We start from the raw sequence: 22,421 nt of genomic DNA on the forward strand, positions 1-22,421 counted from the left end.
AAACCTTCTGCTTCGCTTTACCAATTTTTTTTTTTTTTTTTTGTACGGGGAAAGGAAACCAGGGGTGCTGTGCTCCTGGCCGACATCTCCAGCCTTTCATATTCTATTTTCTGATTTTGAGACAGGGTCTTGCTAAATTCCCCAGACTGGCCTCCAACTTGCACTCCTCCTGCCTCAACCTCCCGTGTAGCTGGGATGACAGGATTGTGACACTGCGCTTGGGGTCCTCCGGTTTTTCAGACTCCAAACTCTCTGTTGGAGAAACTCTCTGTTTCTAAACAGATGAAACCAAGGAGGGTCCAAGAAAATACCTCACCGCCTGTTCCCCCAGCTCCAGTCCCTCTGGGAAGAAGCATGCACATTTTCTCATTGTGCTCCAACAGCCGAAACGGAAATCAGTGTTTTCCCTTTTCTCACCAAAGATTTATACTTCTCAAGTGAAAATTTGAATCTCTGTGTTTGAACTCACTTGGAATGCAGTACCTCTCTTGAGAGGTACCACAGAAGTTAAAAAGATAAGACTATAAGTTTGGCTAAACTTTGCATTTTGTAAATAGCTTGCCACTATTGAAAGGCAATTCACAGAAAGTTCTGCCTATGTTTTAAGTCTTCTCATCATCAAACAGGGACAGAGCACCCAATTTACAAGATTCTTACACCTGTAATCCAGTACAGCTTCACACATGATGAGCAACGGCCGGCATGTTTTCAAATTTACAATTATATGAATATCATTTTATATTAAAAGTTTGTTAAAATTGCTTTTACATTTATACTTTTATACTTACAATATAATTTGTTTTATTATTATTATACCAAAAAAGTCTACCAACTTTCATTATCAAGATTTCTTTTTTGGCTTGTCAACCTTAAGCCCACCTGCATGTGATGTGATTCTGCTCATAACTACGTGCAGGCAGCTACAAAGCAGAAAGGTGCACCCAGCTAGGTCACAAGACCCCCCACGTAGACTTACTCTCACAGGCTCTTGATTCTCAGGATAAATAAATCTGTCCCTCAATGAAGAAAAAAAGAGGATAGAAAGCAGAATAGAAAAGAGAGCAGAAGGTGCGCTCAGCCTTCTTCTTCCAGGTTTGACATTGAATTGACCAAGTTCTGTATAAACTCTGCTAAGACCAAGTGAAGTCAAGGTGGATGGAGACTCCCCCACGTCCACTTTCCACCACTGTGTTGCAGTAGATGCTTTGAGGACATGTAAGGTTTGGATGGATTCAATCAGGATTTCAAAGGTCTTTGACGCTTACTCCCTCAGGCAATTCAAAATGAAGACCAGAGTCCCACCCTGTACTTCCAAGTGCTTCCAATGGAACCAGTTCAGGACCATTTTTCACCACATATGTAAATTGCGTCAGTGAGATGCTCCCATGTTAGCACCATGAGATCCTGTGAATCTGTTCAATCCCCTGTCCCTGAAGTCAAGGAGGAAGGAAATCAGATCACTGGGCACTCACCATCTTTCAGGTCTAACGCCATCAGGAAGGAGTTGGAAGGAGACAAATGCCTAAGTCTTAGAACGGAGCTGAAGTTTGAAGGGGTAGCTTCCTCATTTGCCCTAACATACTGGTCTGCACTTGCAATGCCTGTAAGTGGACCCGTGTAGTGCAGTGTTGGGGCCGGACATAGAAAGAGACCTCAGAACTGTGTGTGGTGAGCCTCGGCACCTCGTGAGCAATGCGAGTCATGGCGAATCAGAGGGTTACTCCTCGGGTCAGTGCCTCTCCTGGCCCTGGTCACTGCCTCCCTGTGAACAAGTCGCTCTTCATGATCTGGTTTTGTAGTTAAGCAGGCGAAGTGTGCTCAGCTTCTCCAGTGTCATGGTCAGTCCCTGCCTTTCTCCCAGGGACAGTGCCACTCTCAAAGAAGACCAGCAACACTCTTACCGAGGGCTTAGGCCGATCATAGATAGGAAAGGTGGTCATATGGATTGATAAGTCAAGACCACTCAAGGCTCTTTGTAGAATTAGTGGATGTGTTTATTTCAGTCTGTTTCTCAGAATTAGCAACAATAGATATTCCAAAGAGTGATGGACTAAATCACATTCCCTTAATTATTAACAGAGGGAGGCAGGAGGGAGGTGAAATCCTCTGTCCCTTAACTACCCAGCTCACGTAGTTGTTAGATTTTTTACCTCAGAAACACATAGGTTATAGTAGGTTCACTATGGTATAGATAGTGATTTTATTTTCAAGAAATTTGATAAAAATAAACTAGCAATAATTCTTTCTCTTATTCTTTTATAAATGCCCTTTGGTTTTGGACAGAGTTCCACTGTGGCTGAGTAACACTTAGATTCTCAATTCGTGATACTCTTGGAAACTTAGTTTTTCTACCATCCAGAGTCATTGAAAGCTGGTCTGAGATATCAAAAGATAAAATGGTATTTTATTTTAAAACGCCTCACATCCTGTGTTCTTGGTGTGTAAACGATGTTAAAACACTCGAGAGGAGTTGAGTATATTTCCTTCATAAAGGTGAAAGAGAGATAAACCACTCTTCAAACTAATATGATTAATTTGTTAATGTAAAGCCAGACTTGCATCAAAAATGTCATTTTCAGTATTCAGAAGCTTGAAAAAAATAGTAAAGATGAAAATGAAATCATCAGGCTTCACGGACAGTGTAGAATGCAGGTGGCCAGGGAGGATGCCACTCTTCACTCTGCGGCATCTCTTCTAGCTACTTCCCTGCACGGTCATGGCAGAAGCCGCGTTGATCAGCCCGGTCACACCTGAGCTTGTGTAGGACGGCAGAGAGCTCCTGCCAACACCGGGGTGCATGTGCATCCAGGCCCGGATCCTTACACTCTGCTGTGTTGGGTGGGACCCTGGGGACACAATCAAGCGTTTGTACAAGAGAGTTGCATCCCAGGCTGCTTTGGAGTAGACCCCTAAAGTTGCTATCCTCACCACTCCTGTGGCCAGCCCTGTGGAGGGAGTAGCCTTTCCCTTTTAGAAAAAAAGAAAAAAAATCATGCTTCTGAAAACATTCTGTCACTCATACCACCAGCTTATTTGATTTTTCAAAGCACATACATATGCGCTAATTAGTGACATAAAATCTCATGATACTAGGGTCTTTTCAGAAATACTTTTGTTTACAGAATCTTCTTTATTGTGAAATATTCCAGTTCTATTTTTGTGTTTCCCCATCCAGAAAATCTGAAGTTATAAAGAATTTGCTGATAAAGAAACAGTCTACAAATCAGGTATGTTTTCTTTCACCGCAATCTACCATTTGAAATAAATCAAGGAATCTTAGTGTGAGAAATAGTCAATCGACATTAACAGAAGTGAGATAACTGTGCCACGTTTGATGTTGCTCCGTATTTTGTCAACTTGGTTCCTTTGGACAATAAATTATTGGTGATTCACTCATTTTGCCATCACAATGAAGAATAACGCAAAATTTACTTAGGTAGAGTATCAAACTTTTAACTACAAATGACCTGGGTGGAATTCTTCTTATAAATTGCACCTACAGTATGAAAAGAATCTTAGTGTTGATTTTGGAATAATAATTCAGAACATGAAATATTGTTTGAAAACCTGAGTGAATTTCTCCCCCCAAAATACAAGCCCTGTTTGCTCGAAATGACAGTAAGTTTCATTGCCTGCTTCTACCGATACTGAATAAGGATGAAATAATGGTTTTGATTTGCCTTCTCTTGCTCCTGACACCGACAGCTCTATGTGTGATATGAGTTAGTGACTGCTTTCAGTATTTTGTGGTGAGTTATTAGCACATATGCACATTAGTTCTATATTAGCATATTTCTAAGAGAATGTAAAAGGAGTGAGCCTCTCATTAAGAGACTTGAAGGATTGTTCTGCAAATTATGTGACCCAGAATATTAAACAGAGCAATGAAAATACTAATATAAAATATTCTCAAGTGGTGATAAATATAAAAAGGAAGCATCTAGGCTTGTGTTTTATTGCCACCAACGTGTTAGGTAAGTTTGTCATTGGGAAAATTAGATATCACTCATCATATTTCTTCAGGTTTGGATTATTTTTAATTAGTTTAATATCAAAGTCTTACATCTATCATTATGTATTTATATTCAAAAAATACATTTGACACCTTGTCTTATTCCATTATTAGTTACTTGATTCTGGAGAGCATTTTAAAATCAGTCTCCTTATTTAGGTAACAATGGGAAGTGATCGACTTTCCTTAGCTTGCCTGTGTTCAACCCTGTGTCTTTCACCAGCATAAGGTACTTTCCCCATCCCCATGTAGCTATAATCTGAACATTTTGAAAACCTGCAGAATGTAAGCTAGTGTTGTTTATACTTATTTTTGAACTAGTCAGTGAGGAGATATGGGTCGAATAGCTACTTTGTGATAGTGACTGTTTTAGTCAGTTTTTATTGTGGCTGCTAACTAACAACCTGGCAAAGATGATTTAAATAAGGGAAAATGTATCTGGGACTCATGGTTTCAGAGGTCTCAGTCCACAGATGGTCAATTCCATTGCTTTAGGCCCAAGAGAAGGGAGGACATCATTATGGGAGCCTGTGTTGGAGGAGTGGCTCAGGATTGGGCACCAGGAAGCAGAGAGAGAACATTTCACTCAACAGGAACAAAATATATATCCCAAAGTCATGTCACCAATGACCCACTTCCTCCGGCCACACCCTACCTGCCTGCAGTTACCTCTCAGTTAATACCTATCAGGGATTAATTCAGTGACTAGGTTGCGGCTCTCACCACCCAATCACTTCACCTCCAACCCTCCTTGCATTGTCCCACACATGAGCTTTGCAGGGACAGCTCACGTCTAACCCATAAGAATGGTACATCAATAAATAGTACAAAGACCCCACCCTTGTATCTTTCTTACATTTTAGCCAAAATATGAGATAATAGTCCATAACTGTAACATAAATATAAATTATACATTTTGCTAGAAGTGAGTAATGTTGTATGAAAAAGAAAAAGTAGAGGAGGGAAAGAAGGATTGGTACTGTGTGCTGGGCTGGTCACAATGTTAAATAGAACCCAGAGGGAAGTTCTTGTTGAGAAGAAGTTAGTTGAACAAATACTAAAACATACATTTTTGATGGGTCAATAAGTTACATTGAAATTATTAGAAGAAGATTTAATTTTAACTTATATACTTTCATATTATGTTGTGGTAGAAGGAATTTAGATAAAATTGGAATATCAACTTAAATTTCTATCATGTAAAACATAGGTTTTTTTTTCACTTGGAAAATATATTTTAAACTTTTTAACAGTGTTATAATAATATGAAATAAATGCACACATATTATGTTCACAGCTTCACAAAATATTTTTCACTCAGGAGGTAACCCCACCAGACATTAACATTCCTTGGAAGAGCTTCAGTTCCTACACTATCCTTTTTTCTTTCAAGCCAAATCTTCTAAGAACTTAAGATGACCCTTTTCCTCTTTGTCAGCTGGTCCTAAGGGAACATGTTCTATGTCCATCCTGATGACCTGGTACATATGACAGAGTCCAGCATGTGTTGGGTGACCCATGCTACATGATTGCTTGTCAGCCTGATTGTAACAGGGTTTGGTATCAGTCCAAAAACGTTCGTTAGTGTTTTCTTCTTCTTTTTTTTCTTTTAATGGAACCGCCTCAACACAGAAGGTTGACCTTGTAATGTTCCTACTTGGTCTTACCTGCAGCTCCATTTGACATCATTTCTAATCACAGACATTTCTGTAGCCTTCTGTCTGTCTGGACATGTGTCCCTTGTGGCTGAGCTGATGTCCTACTTCAGTTAGTATTTGTCTAGATTTTTTTACTTCTCGATATCCTTTCAAAAGTAACAAATTTTCTATTACTTTCTAAATGGATTAAGACACATTAAAAGTGGAAATGTTTCTCCATTGCTGGAATTGGTCTACCAAGAATGAAACTTTCTTAATAGTCAGAAATAAAAAGTTCTTTATTCTGTGAGAGTGACTGTATGCACTGGACTCCTGAACTGTGGATATCTTTGTGAATGAAACAGGTCCCTTGAATTCTGCAAAGTTTTTCTCCCACTCTCTATTTTTCAAAATCATCAACGCATTTGGTACTTCTTAATTTCTGGCTCTTATTTGTTTCATTCCATTGATCCAATTGACCACTAAGAAGTTTGTTTTGTTTTGTTTTGTTTTAGGAATCTCACAATTGGAGGATTCTCTCATAAAAGTAGTCTCTCCCTTATCCATTATTTTCTGCCACCTTCATTCAACCTCACAAAATCCAGTTTGATATTATCACCTAGCACCTGTGAGTATCTGTTGTTAGGTCCCAAGCTTCTTTAATATTTAATTCATTTTTGGCTATACTTCATTGTTATGTTGATCATGAAGAAAGTTCGGGATTGAATCTAGGTGGGACAGAGATGGTCTTTCAAGGAATTTAGTATAACTGAATGAAGGAAGGGATGTATCTCATTTCTGAAGGTGTACTAAAAGATTTAATGCTGATGAAATATCAATTCTTCTCAAATAAATATATCCATTTTGTACAATGCAAAAACAAAACAACAACAACACAAAATAAAAAAAAAAAAACAGGATCCTTTTTTGTGGGTAGAGATTTATAAGATAATTACAAAATCCATATGGGAAGAATCTAGAATATCCAGTACAATTGAAACATTAAAAATAAACAAGGTTGAACAGTTCAAGTAATTTTATCTCAGGACTACAAACAGTAGCAATTATCAGGATCATGTGGTATTGGATTAAAATTTGTTAATAGATTAACAAAGCAAAATAGTGTTTCTGAACACGAATACACAGATTATGAACAATTTGTTTCAAAGGAATTTAGTGACTAAAAATAGCATATTAAATAATTGTTGCTGAAAAAACTAGACATTCATATGCATAAAATACATTTTGATCCACGCATAGTACCTATATAAATTTACTTATAAAAGATTGTAAAATGAAGTGCAAAATCAATACAACGTTTTAAAAAGAAAATCTACAACCTTCAGTTAGACAAATATGTCTTAGATATAACACTGAAAGTATGGTTATTCGTGTAAAATAGATAGAAAATGTGATACCATCAAAACTGAAAACTTCTGCTCTTCAGAAAATACAGAGATTAGAAGAAAAATGTGCAAGACTTATCTGTGATAAAAGACTTGACCCCTTCATATTCTGGAAAATAAATAATGAGAAAGAATCCAATTATTAACCAGGCAAGAGATGTGAACAGGTAGGTACCAAATACTTAAGAATGACAAATAAGCAATATGTCTAAACAACATTAATAAATAGGTAATGAAATTAAAACTGCAGTGAGACATCACTAACTCTCCATTAGAACAGGTAGAATAGAAAAGACCACACTAAACATTGGAAGGATATGGAGCAAATTCATGGGCTATTAGTGAGAATGCAAAGAAAAACAACTTTTGCCTGAGTAGTCTTATATTCTTCACTAAAGCCTTCACTTCTGATTTGACAGCTTTTTGAAGGATTCATGTAAACTGACTTTTCCAATATATTCTACTTAATTTTCACAGAAACAATAATCTTCTTGCATTTATAGTTAATAAGATTATAAAATATTCAATTCAATTTTAAGAAACCAATAACAAAGTCAGCTGACTGCAGCTAAATCTCACAAAAGCAGGTGATTCATCTGATCGGCTCCAGAATAGGTACGCATACTAGAAAGGTCTCTGAGTGTCCTGAAAAGCCAGGCCTTCTAGGACATCAGTGAGCATGCTTTACATGTAAGCCAAAGACAGATCCTCAGGAAATCTGAATAGAATTTAATTTAGAAGTGTCCCATTATCGTCTCTTTAAATATTGACTTAACACTAGCATTAAAGAATTCACTTAATGCTTATGATGCAACACTTGCTTCTGTCTCTCATTAATCACTTTCACCTTTTGATTTTTATCCTGAAAACTAATTCATCCCAGTGGTCCTGTGCTCAGAGAAAATGCCAGGTTGTCTTTGACTCACAAGCATTTCTTAGTTATAATTTGTAGTACATATTCGGTCAATGAAGGGAGCATTCTGTATTATCACACTTAGAATTGGAAGTAAGGGCAGTAGGACTTTCCGTTTTCAACATGATATCCAAATCCTATAGAAGAATCATGAACATGGAAATAAGTTTATGAAAGACACATTGTTTCCTCTGTCACTTCATTCTTAAAGAATACAGCTGGCTTTGCACAAATTAATATTAGATTAATGATAGAAGCTCAAGGAGTATGCTGTGTTGACAAGAAGTAAAAAAAGAAAAAGAAAAAGAAAAAAATTACCAATGCATTTGAATTGAGATGCATATTTCAATGCTTCTCTATCATTTCCAGTTCTCCAATAAAAAGAGTTGCTAGGGGAACCTGGTGCCAAACAAAGTCTGCCAGATGTCATCATTAAGGTGACCTGGCGTCACCCATGGGGATTCCTCTCTTGGAGGATCTGTTCATTATTTTGTAAACTGTAAAGCTATCATTCCCAGGGTTTCTTATGAGTACTGACATAAAAAGAAACAATCATAATTTGTAAGAGTGTCAGTGAAGAATATTCTCCCCCTCCTGGAAGGTATGATTTGGAAAGGGAGGAAAGATCACAGTGTGGGTCTCCTCTCATTCCCCCAAGGGCCCGAGAATATATGGGGTTGCTTATCAGCTGCCTTCAAATGAAAAGAAAATATTTTGAAACTAAGTTCAAGTAACCTAGTTCATCATTATGAGCCAGAATTACCTATTGATATATAACAAAAGAAAAGATCCAAGATGTCAAAAAAAAATATTTTATTTTATTACTTGCTTCTGTGGCCTGAAATGATCTATGAGAGAAAGGCTGAGTTCACAAAAACCATTAACTGGCTCCTTGTAAAAACTCAAGGCTGCAATGCAGTCCAACAGGGCCCTGAGAACACCTTGGAACCAGGAAAGAGAAGAGTGAGCCCGCCATTACCATCTTCGACCTGGTCTCCTGAAACTTCCAACTGGGACCTGGTAAATAAAGTGAAAGCGGGTCAGGACGCTCAGAAAGGGCATTGTCAGGATGCGGACTTCCAAGTCACTCGAAGTTCAAGTTGTAAAGCTCCTTTTTCTCTGGATATTTATTTCATTGTCTGTAAGAGTTACATTTTTTACTCCAATTTCTTTTTTTAACTAAAAATGGGGATAACAGGATTGTCAGAAACTAATCTCACTAGGGTTGACACAATGACTCTCAGTTGAAGCTAGAAAATTATTAGTAAAAAATAAATGCTATTAGTATCATTAACATCATCACTGAATTTTACTTTAGATCCAGAAGAGGTTATCAAAATACTCCCCTTAAAATTTCAATTGAATAATTTTTAAAATGTTAAAATTGTTTAAGCAATAAAACTATCATATTAGCTGAAGCAATTTAGCTTTGCTGTGGCAAAGTACTGAAGTTAATGTCAATGCAAATAAAATTGAGTGCTTTCTTGTAAGGAAATAATGTCTCTGTGGAAATGTGAATACAATTATACAGAATCAGTACATTAAAATATTCTTTGGATCATCTCTCTTTATTACTTATAATAAAAGATTTTAGTGCAGAAAAACTTCAGATCATAGAAAAATCACAGGGATGCTGAAGTTATTTCTCTACCACCGGGATACCTGCTTAGTTTTATCATTGCTTTGTTCTCTAGTTCAGTCACTATTGGCCCAAATACCGAAGAGTGATAGTTCTATCTATGTCTGGTGCTAGAAGGGAATTCCCAGTTTTTCTACTTAGTACTTGAAAAGGGAGACTTTGTTAAACATCTCTGGTTTTGACAGGATGGTTGACTGAGAAAACTGCAAATAACCGAGGAATGAGAAAGAATCATCATTCAAAGCAACAATAAGCTATCACGAAATCACTGAAAGCACTAGATGAACAAGATGAGTCAACATGGAGAAACAGCCTGAGGGTTAATCACCCCAGCCCAGCCCTCAGCTGGAGAACGCCTCACGCTCCTCCTTCCTTCTGAAGGATCGGAGGATAGACATGGACACGTTGAAGTGACGTGGGTTTGTAAACTTCTCTGTAGTGTCTTAAACTTAGGTAAACCACAGATGTAAGTGAATTTTTCTCTCCAGGAGTGGTGAGGAAACACACTTGCTCAGCAAGTCTTGCTTATTGCTTTGAAGACAGTCTGCTGTCCACAGCACAGATGGAGACCAGGGCTGGCGCAGGTCAGGAGTAGCGCAGGCTGGGAGGGACACAGGGACAGGGTGTCTGGGCATTTGCTTCATGTGTTTTGTCCCTTAACCTTTATAAGACCCAGCGAGTGAAAGGGAGCTGCAGGCCCTGGGTCCAGCTGGTGGACTGGTGGCTCTCTCTGTTCCACGTAAGAAAACACACGACCTCCCATGTAAGGGACATTTTCCAGACTCTTCAATTTTACTCTCTTCTAAGTTCTTGTTTTTATTTCATTTGATCTCATTCTCCCTTAGAAGTATCTCAGATTATGCTCATTTATATTTATTAATTAGTTTACTATAAATTTTTTCCTTCTGATTTTTCTATGTACCAAGTCACAGAAGACAAAATTCTAAATGCTACTACAGCCCTCAATGTTGAAATCATGGAAGACCAAAATCCCTTAAGAGAAATTTCAAAAAGATCAAAATTCTGATAAACATCCTTCTAGAAAAACAATAAAATAATTCCCTAACAACATTTCTTTATATTTAAAAAGGATTTTATTTGAGAAACATGAAATCACAGGCATCTTACAGGCTGCTTGACACAATATGATTGACATTGATAACATGCATTTTGCAAACATAGACACTCAGGTATACTAAGGAAACATGTTTAAAGCAGTTATGGTCAAGTGAACTATATTCATACAAACTCGGCAACTAAGTGAGACCTTGTCTAAAAATAAAAACTCAAAAGGCGGGAGATGCAGATAGAGAGCTGGTGGGTTCAATCCCCAGTATAGGAAAGGAAGGAAGAAAGGAAGGAAGGAAAAGAAAAGATAAAGAAGTGAAGTTGTGTAAATGCATATTACTGTAGTTGGTAATTGTTCATGAACAGCTCGATGACTACGCCTTATGAAATACCATGAGGAGCAATCTGGATCTTCAGATAAGAGAGAAAATCATGGTGGTTGGGTCCCTGTTACAGATGCAGCTGAGACCTCAAACAGATCTTGAAATAAATGAGATATAAAGAAATTTTATTTTCAAAAATACAGATAAAAAAGGACTTTTTTTATTTTTAATATTTTTTCATTGTAGATGGACACAACACCTCCATTTTTATGTGGTGCTGAGGATCAAACGCAGCACCCTATACATGCCAGGCAAGTTCTCCACCACTGAGCCACAACCCCAGCCCGGGACATTTCTTTATTGAGAAAGTTTCAATATATCTTTTAATTGATTTCAATATATCTTTTAATTGACAGCAGAATGCATTTTGATGTATTGTACCCAAATGTAGTACGACTTTTCATTTCTCTGGTTGTACCCGAGTAGAGTCACACCATTTGTGTAATCACACGTGTACACAGAATAATGATGTCTGTCTCGTTCCACCATCTTTCCTTCCCCCTCCCCTCATTTTCCTCTACACAATCCAATGTTCATCCATTCTTCCTTTACCCTCTCTCCCCCGTGTAATTTATCAGCATCCATTATCAGAGAAAATATCTGACCTTTGTTGTTTTGAAATTGACTTATTTCACTGAGCATGATATTCTCCAATTCCATCCATGTACCTGCAAATGCCATAATTTTATTCTTCTTTATGGCAGAGTAATATTCCATTGTGTATATATACTTCAATTCCTTTATCTATTCATCTATTGAAGGGCATGTAGGTTAGTTCCACAATCTAGCTATTGTGGATTGAACTACTATAAACATTGACGTGACTTTGTCACTGTAGTATGCTGATTTTAAGTCCTTATAGTATGAAGAAGAACTTAGAAGATGGAAAGATATCCCATATTCTTGGATAGCAGAATTACTATTATCAAAATGAACATACTACCAAAAGCACTATATAGATTCAATCTAATTCCAATTAAAATTCTAATGATAGACCTCATAGAAACAGAGAAAGCAATCATGAATTCATTTGGAAAAATAAGGGACCCAGAATAGCCAAAGCAATCCTTAGAAAGAACAGTGAAGCAGGAGGTATCATAATACCAAATCTTTAACTATATTGCAGAGCAATAGTAAAAAAAAAAAAAAACAAACAAACAAAAAAAAAAAAAAACAGCATGGAATTGGCACCAAAATAGATAGGTAGACCAATGATATAGAATAGAAGACACAGAGACAAACCCACATAAATACCATTATCTCATACTAGATGAAGGTGCCAAAAACATACAATGGTAAAAGATAGCCTGTTAAACAAATGGTGCTGGGAAAACTGGAAATCCATATGCAGCAAAATTAAATTAACCCCCTATCTCTCACCCTGCACAAAACTCAACTCAAAATAGATCAAGGACCTTGCAATTAGGCCAGAGACCCTGCACCAAATAGAAGAAAAAGTAGACCTGAATCTTCATCATGTTGGCTTAGGACCAGACTTCCTTAACAAGACTCCCAAAGTGCAGGAAATAAAACCAGGAATCAATAAATGGAATGGTTTCAAGCTGCAAAACTTCTTCACAACAAAGGAAACAATCAAGAATGTGAAGACAGAGTCTATAAAATGGGAAAAAATCTTTGCCACCTACACCTCAGAGAGAGCATTAATCTCTAGAATATATAAAGAACTCAAAAAGCTTAATGCTCAATTTAAAAAAAATAATAACCCAATCAATAATTGGGCAAAGGAATTGAACATGTTCTTCACAGAAGAAGAAATATGAATAGTAAAAAAATATATGGGAAAAATGATCAACATATCTAGCAATTACAGAAATGCAAATTAAAACTACACTGAGATTCTATCTTGCTCCAGTTAGAATAGTAATTATAAAAAATACAAGTAGCAATAAATCTTGGTGAAGATAAGGGGAAAGGGTCCTCTCACACATTTCTGGTGGTACTGCAAATTTGTGCAACCGCACTGGAGGGAAGTATGGAGATTCCTTAGCAAACTTGGAATGGAACCACCATTTGACCTAGTTATCCCACTCCTTGGCCTTTACCCAAAGGACTTAAAATCAACATGCTGCAGTGATACAGTCACCTCAATATTTACAGCAGCTCAATTCACAATAGCTAGATTGTGGAACCAACATACGTGCCCTTTAATAGATGAATGGATAATGGAACTGTGGTATATATGCCCAATGGAATATTACTCAGCTATAAAAAAATGAAATTATGGCAATTACCAGTAAATGGATGGAACTGGATACTATTATGCTGTGTGAAATAAGCCAATCCCCCCAAAACCAAAGGCCAAATGTTCTCTCTGATATGTGCATGCTAATCCACTACAAGGGAAGATGGGGAAAGGAAAAATAGAAATCTATTGGGTTAGAAAAAGGGGAATGAAGGGAACAGAGCAGGGAGGCAAATGGGAAGGACAGTAGAATCAGGCAGACTTAACTGTGCTATCCTTTGTACTTAAATGCATGGCCAGGGTAACTCCACACCATGCACAGCCACAAGAACAGGAGCCTCAGTAGAATAAGTTATACTCCACTGTGCATAGTATGCCAAAATACATTAACTAAATACATAACTAAAAAGAACAAATTTTTTAAAAATAAAGAAGTCACTGTTTTGATAATACAATTTTGTGGAGTCAAATTTGCAAAAACTGCACAAAACAAAATAAAATTTCTTGAAAGTTTTTACCTGATTTACAACTCGAATACTGGAAAACATGTGAAGATGAAACACAGAGCATACTAATGGTGACAGTTTTAGATGATTGAAAAAATTTTAAAGAAAAAAAATGCAATATATATATATATATATATATATATATTTTTTTTTTTTTTTAATTTAGTCAACGATTCAGTGAGTTGCAGTTACGCTCTGGACCACTGCATGGAGCTGACCATGTTCCACAATGATCAACTCTCTTTTAAGGTCCTGCATCATGAGAAATAAATGCTTTCTCCCCCTCTCAGGGCACACCTCTTCTCAGAAAATACATTCACATTCCCTTTCTGCATAGAACTGCTCAATTTGAATTCTCTGTCACTCCACGTGCACCAACCTGATCATCCAATACGAGATTTCCCCATCTTCTATGCCATCTTACCGTGTTGTTTTGGGTATGGGGACATTGCTTCTACTTGCACCACTGAAAAGAATGTGTTCAGTGGAAACAATCCTGCCAGTCCAATGGCAAAGTCTCCGTGTCTTCTTAACTTGCAGTGCCGGGATTATTTCTGAGCCAGTCAGTGACCTCACTGGGTTCTTCAGACACATGTGGCTTTAATTCCCTCAGCTAGAACAGAGGTGCATGCAGACCACTGCTGTCTTTTCACCTGAATTTCCAATTGCCATATCTCATGAGCATTTCTGCTCTAGGACTTGGCTTTCCACCCAGTTTTACAGCCTATTTTCCCATGACAATTGCAGTTTTGTAGATTTCAGATTTCAGAATTCCAACATCCAGGATTTTATTCTTTCAGGATTATGATTTCTGGGTTCTTAGACTTTAAGGATTTTGATTTTTCTTGACTTCAACATTCATAATTATGGTACTGGGATGGTTTATTTTGAGAGTATGATCAGCAGCTACCAAGATGTAGTTGGTGACTGGCCCTGTGATTTCCAAGGATTACCTCATCCTATGAATTTGTTATAATACTTTATCACAGATTATGAGCTTGGTGCAGTGAACTGAGGGGATTGGGGTCATTGTGACTGGTTATGCTAAATACTGTGGAAACTAATTTCCACAGATGGGAATAATAAAGTTCAGCAGAATCAAGACCTTGTGGGGTTTCTCTGTAATCCACAGGAAGATATTCCTGAAAATCTACTCAGAAGTGGTCAAATCATGACATGCCCCCAAATCTTTGCCTTTTCCCTGGGAGTACCATTTTCTGCTTGGACTTTAAAATATTTCATTTGCCTTACATGTCACAAGGGAAGCAAACTAAGAAAAGCAGAGTTCAGGGGGAAAAAAAATCTCATGACAAAGAATGGTACAGTTAAAGGGATACCTGCAGAGCATGATGGAATTAGGGTCCTTTGCAGACTGACAGGCAGTGTGCATGGAACGCACTGGACCACTTATCAAACCTCCACAGAGCTCTAGTGAGCCAAGAGCCACTTAAGACAACGCCAAGTATTAGATACATTAAGTACAAAACTCAAAAAGCATCCAGATCATAGTGGCATGAAATTAGAATATTGATAATACAGACCATTCAAAGTGTGACACTTGGCACAGACAGGAAAAGAAGGTTCCAGGGGGGCCCTGATGGAGTTCTGTGTTCTCATCAGATCCTACAGAAGGAATCCCTCCACCTCTAAGTGACAACCTCAGAGCAACAGCATCAAGTTGCTGTATCTTCATTAATAAAAATATGCATTTATTACTTTCCAAGAAAGCATCTTCTCTTTTTCAAATACACTTAAAAAGTAACATAGGGTAATAGTTCAAGATCAGATCCGTAGCATTTTGGTCCCACTGGAAGCAATGATGACTGGGAAACCCACAGAATGAAAAATCCTCTTAGAGGAAGGCTGGACATGTTCTTCCCCATACACTGGACATCTGCATGAGCACACTCTACAGTCTTAGCTCAAACATGAATCTTGCTGTCACTATGATCTCTTGTCATTTTTAATGCATTGTGTTTAATAAAATGTGGATATGAGGCTGAAGTAATGCATTCTGTGCTTTTGATGGTGATCGCATTTATAAAGTAGGCAAAGCAGGAAAGAATATCCTATGTAATAGTGATTTAAAATAGTAAAGGATATGAATTAATTGTTTTCCCACAATGCCAATATTATTTGTATGGTTCATGCCTTAGTTTGCAAAAGAATGTATGCCTTCAAAAGGACTGATTTCAAAAACATGTTTTTAAGTTTAATAAACCCCCTAGATCATAATAAAATATTTCCTGTAGTGTAGAATATTTTTAAAATATTCATATATTTTGGTTTGTTTCACCTCATAAGAAGGTGAATGAAATATATCAAGAAATTCCCATATCTCACGTAGTCAGTTAGTGATTATATTTTTATTTTTGTGGTAATAGGGATGGAACTCAGGGTTTCTTTACCACTGGGCCATTCCTAGCCTTTTTTTTACTTTTTAATTGTTTTTAAAATATTAAGATGTGGTCTAAATAAGTTGTCCAGGCAAGTCTCAAACTTGAGATCTTCCTGTCTTAGCCTCCTGAGCGACAGAGGATACAGGCATGTGTCACCAGACTGGGCAGTCAGCTCATGATTCTGACATGGCTAAGATCTAATAGAAATTCCAGATGCATACTCTTTAACCATATGAAGTATAGTTAATACATTTATTCCTTATTGTATTTATTTTAGAGGGTAGTCATGAATTTTTCCAAATGTTTAGAGTTGTCAGAAGGAAATACACTCTTTAAAAAGGTTTATTTCTCAAGCCATTGTTTTTCAAGAGAGTTCAACGTCAATTTGGGGGGAGAAAATATAGCTATAAATATGGAAAAGCATATAAAGTAGCACTCAAAAGCAATATGAACTATATTAAGTGCAAAATATTACCAATTTTATTCTTTTGAATATATTTCCAAATATGATTTGTTCAAAGATTATTTTCTTGTTGAAATCTAATTTCTATTTAGACAGAGAAAAAGCTCTTATGGGAATTACAATACAGCACAATTGATTCAAATTATACCAGCTCATATATTAGTATTTTGCTAGGAAAAAAAAATCAATGGCAGTAACCAACTTTTTGCAACAATTTCACTAAAAATCATCTTGTAGTCTGATATTTTCTTTTTCTGAAGTTAAAGAAAAAGAAAACTTGAAATTTGTTTAGTGTGTTTGACCAACTACCAGCTTCAATGCAAATTCATAACTGGAGCCTCTCATCCTGCAGAAAAGGGGATTAAAATATGGTATTACTAACTCTGCTATATACAAGGAGCTAAAATCACTAGAATTGATGGTCGCTTAACAGTTTGCACATTTATATCATCTTATTATTATCTTTTATCCATGTGCGAATTTTGGAACAATCACCTAAAACATTTTGTTTATTTATTTGATTGTTTAAAAAATAATAATGAGAAAAATAGGTGTTCGGTGTTTATTTTTTTTCAGGCAATCTCGAATATCATAGTTTTATTACCTAATTTGGGAATTTATTCAAAAACACATATTGAGTTCAAGGACTGCATTAGTCAGTGGCAACACCATCCTCAATTACAAAGAGCAGTTAAAACGATGGATTTGTCCTCTTCATCTTTAATTACAAAACATGTCAGCAGAAAAAGTAAACAATCAGACCATCATACAAATAAATACAAACATGGAAGCTGAACAGGATACCACAGAACGTCGTGCGTTGCCATGTGACCCTATGAAGGGAGGAAGTGGACTACAGGTAAGAAAGGCTGGCATGACACTTCCCTGAGAAAGTGAGGGGGAGCTGCTGCGAGTTTGGAGGCGGTCAGTAAGAAATAGGGAAAAGGGCGCAGGGGTGCCAGTCCTGGACAATGGGCAGTGGGCATCCAGAGGGCGAGTTGGACACAGTTCGGGAAAACACTGAGCAGTCAGTGGAATCTGCAAGCCAGTGTGAACCATGACCATATCTTGACCTTCAGTCAGAGTGAAATGGGAATTATGGGGTGCTTTTGGCATTGTCAGACCTATATTATCAAAAGTATCTAATGGTAGTCATGTAGCAGGTGTGTTAATCACCAACTCTGTCAGTCATTCAGGCCAATCGACATACCCAGAGAATCCACCACTTCTAAACTCAAACTAACAGTTGTCCATGAGATTGTCTTCCCCAAAAGCTTCCAAAGGAGATCCACGATGTTTTGAGAAATTCTTAACTTCTTATAGTGAAAAGTGTACCTAAAGAACACTAAGGAATTGAAAGCAGCAGACACTACCGATTCCTTGATTCCTCTCTGTGTGTACCACGGTGTACAGACTCCCCTCTTGATACAACCATCCAGAGCCCGCCAGATGATAAACACCCGTCAAGCATCCTGTGCCTTCCTAGGCTTATTCTGTGGCAGTACCAGCAAGAACGTGTCAAAAACACATCTCCACGCCCTTCCCTAACGGTGTCTCTTGTCAATCATCCTCATGACAGTTTTCAACCCCAGAATGAAACATCATTTCCTCCTTGAGATGAACTCTGCCTTCCAGAGAAATTGGGAGTCATGTAAAAAAAAAAAAAAATATGAACTAAACTCACCAGCATTTAGGAATCGATTGGATATGGGAAAATCAGGGAGAATGCTTACGGGCCAGGATGGGAAATGGTAACGAGAGAGAAGACGCTCGGGGCAACCAGGATGTGAAGACTAACGTGCACACCTTGGGCTTGCTGAACACCACTGTCCCAAAGAAAAGACTGGGGCCCGGCAGGCAGGTGTTGGCTGGAGGTGAGAAGGTGTTCACCTGCACAGAGGCGGTGAATGCAGCGTCCACCCACCTGCGTGCCTGCTTGGGGTGACGGCAGGGACCCCAGCATGGCCATCGGGGTGTGCCAACACCTGCAGTTTGAATGAGGCCTGCCACTGCTTCACATGCTCCTCTCAAAAAAAAAAAAAAAAAAAAAAAAAAAAGACAAACTCATCGATGACTTAAAACTCAAATAAATAAGAAAAGATGAAATGTGTCAAAATCAAAAGTTAACAGCTCAAATATAAACATAGAAATATGTATATAAACAGGGACCATGGCTTTCAACATTTCCTTAAGTTCAATTTTTAAAAAATAAAAATAGAGTGTTACAGTTAATGTGGGAAGAAACTATTCTACAACTAATTTAGAAGTATATTAACAATGACCACAAGCTCTAGGTATGTGCAGATTAAAAATCGACTCACTGAAGACAGGTTGGTTGAAGAGATGGGATCCATCTGAGTAGCTGAAAGAATATGTGAGCAATGGAAAAGAGCAAATGGACTGCAGGGGACTCACCGGAATAGCAAGGTTTTCCTGCTTGCAAATATGTTTTTTTTTTTTTAACTAAGGGCACAATTTGTTTACCATTAAAATATTATTATATATTGTATAAAAGATCATTAAAACTGTAAACTGTTAAAAATCATTAAAATAATTTTGTGTGGAAGGCATAGAAAAATTATGATCCAAAAATAAGAATAGAATGCATCAGCCTTTCAATGACTTGTAATGCACAGCCCTTAGCAAGATTATAGACTACTCAAATTTGTAAGTCCAATGTATTCAAATCAAAATTAATTATATGTTATAAGACATATTTGATAAGTGCACATCAATGTTAGAATATTCCAAGGAATGATTTTCCTGGAGGTGTACGGTAGATAACCTACATACTAATATAACTCAAATTGGCTTTATAAAAGGAAGGACTATTGGAAAAAAGACACCCATTCCAATTAGTGCCTGGCCAAGGTCAAATCATGGTTTTGGTAGCTATTTAATGAGCAAAATAATATAAAATATGTTATGATATTTTGGGAGCAATAATCACAAATAAGTAAAATGGCATTTTAAAAACTAGCCCAAATTAATAGAAAAGTCATTGCATTAAATTTTAGTTATGATGCTTTGCCTAATAAACAATTTTATCCTTATAATTAAACTCATTTTATCCCAATCGTTCAAAATCATTTTGGGCAATGAAACATAACATTAGTAAACATATTTACTAATAGCAAATCACAGTTTTTAAAAAGTGTACCTCAAGATCCTCTAGCAGTCAGGCAATGAATCCAAATGGCATAATTGAGGTGAAACCTTCTGTATCTAGGGCACTATATTTAAAATAAAATATGCAAACATCCAACTAGGAATTCATTACCTGAAACCTGTATCATAAACTTTCTTGCCTCTCCACTCATAGGAGAAATGTTTTAAATTTTATATTTGCAAATACTATGTGACCTTACTGAACATTTTCACCAAATTAAAGCTAATAGTCTTCTATAATATCTTTTTGTTGGCTGATGTCTAAACTCACATGTGTTTACCATACACAGCGTGATGTTTTAAAGAGCACATACACTGTGAAAGATTAGATCTAGTCTGTGGACAGATGTGTCACCTCACAAAAGTACCATCATTTTGATGAGGAATATTTAGCATCCACTTTCTTTTCAACTTTTTAAGAATGCGAATAAGAATTAGACTTATAAAAATGACCGTAGGGTTTCTCTCTATGTAGGTCTACAAGCAGTTTAGTGAAAGCAGATTTGTTAAAGAGATGAGGCCAACGTGAGTGGACTACCTGAAGGCGTGGACTCCAGTCATTATGCTGCAGAACAGACCTGCCACTACCTGTCCTTTGAAGGACATCTCCTTGGGTCCCTCTCCCCATCCACCACCTCCCCGCATTGTCCCCATTCCACTCTCTTCTCCAATGGGATCCACTTCTTGTACATACACACAAGTGAGATAGAAGGGTAATTGCCTTTCTGTGTCACTTATCACTTGAGTTCCATCCATCTGGTCACAAAAGATGGGATTTTGTTATTTTCTGTGGTTTATTGGCGCTCCATTGTGTGTCTGTTCATTTTCTCCCATAATATCTTGAATGATAAGATCCTGAATGATTGCTTTAGTAGCAAATGTGTTCTCTATCAACAACATTTCACTAAGTGATCAGAGGTCCTCATTTACACTGGGCATATATATGTTGCATTTATTCAGTCTCTTTATAAGTTCTTTAGAGCATTTAATTTGCAATATTGTTTTAAACATCTATGCATATCACTCATATCAATGGTGAAGTGTGCGAAAATGAGCCTTTCATATTTTTTGCCATGAGGGGTATAAATCAGGGCCCTGGCTACTGTGCTCTGACCCCGTTTCCATTTAACATCAAAGTCCTCCATCTGCATGGGCTGTTCTCAGCCTGCAATTGAGCACATCAGGAATGCCAAAGCAAACACTTTCTGGAACAGAAAAGATGCCTCTCACAAGGACCTTTGATTCCAGGATGCACCATTGCCTTGCCAAGATTTTATTAGGCCTGCTCAGTACCTACTTCCCCAATCCCTGCATACTGCTCAGACCAGCCACAGGTCTGACCACTCTCCCTGCCTCAGCCAGGTCCCTCAACTTCATGTCATGGTGCTGTACACCAATCTGTTCCTCTCAAGTGTAATTCCATCTTGTTACACTCAGCTTCAGGGACCTGGACCTGTGGGTAATGCAGCTTGGGATTTTTAGACTTACAAGGGATTTCATTTTATTTCACACAGGTAAAGGGCAAAAAAGAAACCCGGGAAGCTACACTGTGAATTTCCACAGTGCCCTGGGACTACTTAGAATTCTGGGTCTAATTAGACCGATGGACTCATCATTTTATTTCAATCTGGTATTAACAAAATACTACTGTAGGCAGAAGGCAAATTGCATCTTAAAGTTGAGGAAGATGTCCAAATGGCCTCTGAGAAGAAAGCCCGGGTTGCTGTGGAAGCCTCAGGCTGTCCAGAGCAGTCCCACGGCTAAGCCAGCATCCCTCCAGGGCCCAAAGTAACCACCCCCCTTAACTGAGGGATGCTTTTCCTTCTTATGCAGATCCAAAACAATAGGACCTGCTTTTTTCTTACACCCTGAATATATTTGCTATCCCAAGGACACTGCTTACTTTATTTCAATAAACTCCTCAAGGTAGTCATTAAATGTAATACATTTCACGGAGTATGTGGTCAAGCAGGAATCTTCATGAATACCCATAAACCAATATCATGAAGCAAACAAACATGAGACTGGCAGAAAAATTGCTGTGGCAAGTCACTTCACCAATCAACACGCGTCCTCTGTCTAGGCAGCGATGAGCCTGTGACAAGGCCTCCAGTGCCTCCCTGTGCTGTTTAAGGTCCACGCTGAAGTCCAGTCCTCCTCCCAGGCACAGACCCACAGCCCCACCGCAGGAGTAAGTCAGCCTCCTGGGAGTATCTACGCTTCTCCTCAGAACAACCTATCCGGTCCTGAACATAGCCCTTGTTCACATACACTGAAAAAGAGCAAAGAGCCTTCTTTGTGTTTTATATAACACTTAATTTTATTCATGAGAATGTCCAAGAACATTCTATTTAATTAACATATTCATACTATCTGTATAAAAACTCATCATATGATATTTAATCAGAAAAAAATTATAAAACACGTAATTGACATTTGTCTGAAATAATGCTAGTGTGCCAGAATAAGAAGTGGCAAGATTACTTATGATTTAAAAACCAAAATTCTTTCCTCAAATTCTAATTTATGATTTTGAAGTTACAACTCAATCTCAACTACTTTAAAAACATGTAATAGAAGAATAAGGAACTATCAAAAAGATCTATGGTTATAGATGAACTCAA

This window comes from Sciurus vulgaris (genome assembly GCF_902686455.1).
Source record: "Sciurus vulgaris genome assembly, chromosome: 13".
Classification (NCBI taxonomy): domain Eukaryota; kingdom Metazoa; phylum Chordata; class Mammalia; order Rodentia; family Sciuridae; genus Sciurus; species Sciurus vulgaris.